Genomic DNA, 4465 nt, shown 5'->3' with positions numbered 1-4465 from the left:
TGACTTGTCACAAGGTGTATCATCTCCAAGTGAACTACAACACCACAGCCAGGCAAGGGTTAACACATAAGTGGTCTCCACAGGATGCGCCAAATCCGATCCACTCCTATGGATCAAACAAGGTGACAACCACACATTCGATGTACGGTGAATCGATAATTAACCCACCTTGTGAGGATAGGAAAGTTCTAAACAGTGACCCTTGGCCACTAGTTCCCTGGTGTCGATCCTTCAGTTTTTCCTCCTTCGTCTCCATCTGACTCTGAGTGTCTGTGTCCTCGGTTAAAACTAAACAAGCTGCAAGCGATGTAAACAAGCTGCAAGTTAGACTGGTTCACCTTCTTAATCTCTCTCTCTTAAAATGACAGTCCACAGCAAACGAAACCCAGGGATTCATAACAACGACCAGTCCCCACTGTGAACTGACTGGTGTGCCAGTAGTTGTGATGACTGAGTGAATCCCTTCCCACAGTCTAAGCAGGTGAACGGCTTCTCCCCAGTGTGAACTAACTGATGATTCTGCAGATGGTGTGACTGAGTGAATCGCTTCCCACAGACTGAACAGGTGAACGGCCTCTCCCCAGTGTGAACTCGCTGATGTACCAGTAGGTTAGATAACTAAGTGAATCCCTTCCCACAGACTGAGCAGGTGAATGGCCTCTCCCCAGTGTGAACTCGCTGGTGTCTCTGTAGGTAGAATGACAGTATGAATCCCTTCCCACATTCTGAGCATGTGAATGGCTTCTCCCCAGTGTGAACTCGCTGATGTACCAGTAGGTTGGATGACTGAGTGAATCCCTTCCCACATTCTGAGCAGGTGAACGGCCTCTCCCCAGTGTGAACTCGCTGATGATTCTGTAGGTGGGATGACTGAGTGAATCTCTTCCCACATTCTGAGCAGCTGAATGGCCTCTCCCCAGTGTGAACTCGCTGGTGACTCTGTAAGTTAGCTAACCGAGTGAATCCCTTCCCACAGACTGAGCAGGTGAACGGCTTCTCCCCAGTGTGAACTCGCTGATGAATCTGTAGGGTGGATGACTGAGTGAATCTCTTCCCACATTCTGAGCAGGTGAACGGCTTCTCCCCAGTGTGAACTCGCTGATGACTCAGTAGGGTGGATGAATGAGTGAATCCCTTCCCACATTCTGAGCAGGTGAATGGCCTCTCCCCCGTGTGAACTCGCTGGTGACTCTGTAGGTTAGCTAACCGAGTGAATCTCTTCCCACATTCTGAGCAGGTGAACGGCTTCTCCCCAGTGTGAACTCGCTGATGACTCAGTAGGTGGGATGACTGAGTGAATCTCTTCCCACATTCTGAGCAGGTGAACGGCTTCTCCCCAGTGTGAACTCGCTGATGACTCAGTAGGTGGGATGAATGAGTGAATCCCTTCCCACAGACTGAGCAGGTGAATGGCCTCTCCCCAGTGTGAACTCGCTGATGACTCAGTAGGTGGGAGGACTGAGTGAATCTCTTCCCACAGTCTGAGCAGGTGAATGGCTTCTCCCCAGTGTGAACTCGCTGATGGCTCAGTAGGCTGGATGACTGAGTGAATCCCTTCCCACAGACTGAGCAGGTGAACGGCTTCTCCCCAGTGTGAACTCGCTGATGAATCTGTAGGGTGGATGACTGAGTGAATCTCTTCCCACATTCTGAGCAGGTGAATGGCTTCTCCCCAGTGTGAACTCGCTGATGTTCCAGTAGGGTGGATGACTGAGTGAATCCCTTCCCGCAGACTGTGCAGGTGAATGGCTGCCCCCTGGTGTGAACACGTTGGTGTGCCATTAGGTCAGATGACCGAGAGAATCCCTTTCCCGAAATTCAGCAGATGACCAGCCTCTGCCCAGTGTGATCTGACTCTTGGGTCCACAGGTGGGATGCCCGGCAGAATCCTTTCTCACACACAGAACAAATGAATGGCCTCGCCCAGTGTGAACTTGCTGATGTACCTTCAGTTGAAATGACAGAGTGAATCCATTCCCACTGTCTGAGCAGGTGAACGGCCTTTCTCCTGTGTAAAATGCCGGGCTTGCTACTTGCTTAGCTGACTGAGTGAATCCCTCCCCACAGTCTGAGCAGGAAGGATGGTTGATTGAATCCCTTGCTCCACTTCTTAAATATCTAGACAGAGACAACAAAACTGGCGTGCTGTGTTTGGGATCCCTGGAGACAAATTCCTTCTCGTTTTTAACCTGTAGAAGATTTACAAAATCCATCAATGGGTGTAGGACAACATTTCAGATGAGATTACTTGAGTTGCCAAGTTTTGATTTGGTATCACACTGTTACAGTGAGGTTAAACCCAAGTTGGAAGAGAAATCATCTCCTGACTGGGCAGAGTGCTGGTATCTGGAATGACCATCAATCCCCATATGCGTTTCAAGTTCCAACTCCTTAAAGTGCAGGGTTACAAGCTGCAGCTGGATGCATTTCTTGTAAGTGAGGGCATCAGGGACACTACAGGTCTCCCCATCTTCCCTCCAATACCCCCTCTAATTTGTAATAACCAGTGTGTACATAAGACTTGCACTGTGCATTTTTTTTACCCAGTGACAAGAAGTGCACAGTGAATTTTTTTATAGAGAGGTTTTCATTTTCACAGCTAGCAAATCACTGTCAATAGGAACTTTGATCTCCTCTGGGTTCGATCCAGTTCATCTGCACTCTCACACAACCTATGTAGCTGGCCTGTAATGGGTAATGAAGGATTTTCTCACCAAAGTTTTTGCATATTGTCCATATGTGGTTTGCTTGCTAAGTTACACTTTAAAAAGTCAGATTTCCAAATATCACTCCACTTCTTCCCACTTGCAAATTTTCCAGCAACTTTTGCAACATCAGAATACACACAAGTATCACCAGTTTCTGTATTCCCCTGAAGCCTCCCCCAATGACTGACAGTGGTGAGCTCAGTGATGGCAATGCCAATGAATATGAAGGGAAGGGCAGTAGTCTGTCTCACTGGAGTCTGGCACATTTGTGATGTGAAAGCTACTTGCTTCCCCAGACAAAGGTGTTTGATATCATTATGTACTCAGAGAGAATGGGACAAAACATGCTCTCACGGGTAGAAAAGTCCAGAACAAGAGGAGGTAGAACAAGCAACACACACAAAATGCTGGAGGAACTCAGCAGGCCAGGCAGCATCTACGGAAAAGAGTACTAATGCTGAATTTTGCCGGCATTTTGTGTGAGTGTTACTTGGATTTCCAGAATCTTCAGATTTTCTCTTATTAGTGATTGGAGGTAGAACAAAGGTGATTTTCTCAACTGCTGATGTAAAAGATTTTGTTCCCTTTCTCTGAGTTCCTAATCCTTGCATTTAGATAGCTGGAGCTCAGCTCTGTCTGAAAGATCCATCGGTTCCCATTCCCTCATCAGCCGGAAGCTCCCTGGGGCCCGTGTACGGAGCGTGGGGCTGAGAGAGAGGGAAGAGGGCAGGACTGTCCCGGAATTGTTGGCCACGGTGTCCGGATTTCACAGGAATTGTTGTGAATTTGGTGTTTAAGATAAAAACATGGAGAATCGCTCTTACCTGCACCCGACATTTTCAAGGCCTTCAGTGTACTGCGCGCATGCGTGAAACTCAGGGACGTCCTCAGGCTGACGGCTGCGCATTTCATTGGCGCTTCAGCGCTGGCGAAATTTTTAACGCATGGCCCTATGGGTAATCACGGTGCCATTAACCATTTCTGCAAGCACTGGTTCAATGTCCATACCTCATTTTTTTTATAGTGTGTATAGAAAAAAATTACAGCTGTTTTAATGCAGAAAGCGGCTCCCATAAACAATATACTCAATATCAACGTGTATCTAACGCCAAAGTAAAATGCAGTTATAAAACACAGGAGATTCTGCAGTTGCTGGAAATACAGAGACGCACACACACAAAACGCTGGAGGAACTCTGCAATTCAGAGAGCAACTAAGCATCGGAGTACACAGGCTAGGCATGCTGAAGGGGCTCGGCCTAAACATTGTCTTTTTATTCCTCTCCACATTTGCTGCCTGAAATTAATCACCTTTTTTTCAGTCAACCAGTTTACAAATGTTTCTGACCTTCCTTTTGTAGCCACATCCTGCTGGTCTGATTCCTCCTCCTCCTCATAAACTCTAGACCCCATCTCTCTCTGGAGCCCCAAAGCCCTGACTCAGGCTGGCAACCTTTTGGTTTTTGACTCTGCACCATCGAAGATTTACTCACTGGTCTGCTGTCAGGCTTTAGATGCGCATTGTGTTGCGAGACCGCGGGTTCATTTACTGTGAGTGTCGCTTTAAGTGCCTGAGTGAGGCGGGGCTGTGACGTCAGACACAAGGAGAGAGAGAGAGAGAACGTCAAAACCACAGTCAGCTCATCGTCTTATTCACCCTGGAGAAAATCATGCGGGTGTCTAAGATGATGAGAGCATTGGTCGTGTGGATAGCCAGAGGCTTTTCCCCCAGGGCTGAAATGGCTAACACGAGGGGGA

At 47.9% G+C, this 4465-nt stretch overlaps 1 pseudogene; it reads right to left on the bottom strand.

The window, feature by feature from the left end:
* Window positions 1-290: 290 nt before the first annotated feature.
* LOC140723065 (uncharacterized) lies at window positions 291-1937 on the bottom strand (annotated as a pseudogene).
* Window positions 1938-4465: the final 2528 nt, after the last annotated feature.

The sequence above is a fragment of the Hemitrygon akajei genome, unplaced genomic scaffold (genome assembly GCF_048418815.1).
Source record: "Hemitrygon akajei unplaced genomic scaffold, sHemAka1.3 Scf000099, whole genome shotgun sequence".
Taxonomy (NCBI): Eukaryota; Metazoa; Chordata; class Chondrichthyes; order Myliobatiformes; family Dasyatidae; genus Hemitrygon; species Hemitrygon akajei.
The sequence above is the reverse complement of the archived record's forward strand: the minus strand, read 5'-3'. Positions and strand labels throughout refer to the sequence as shown.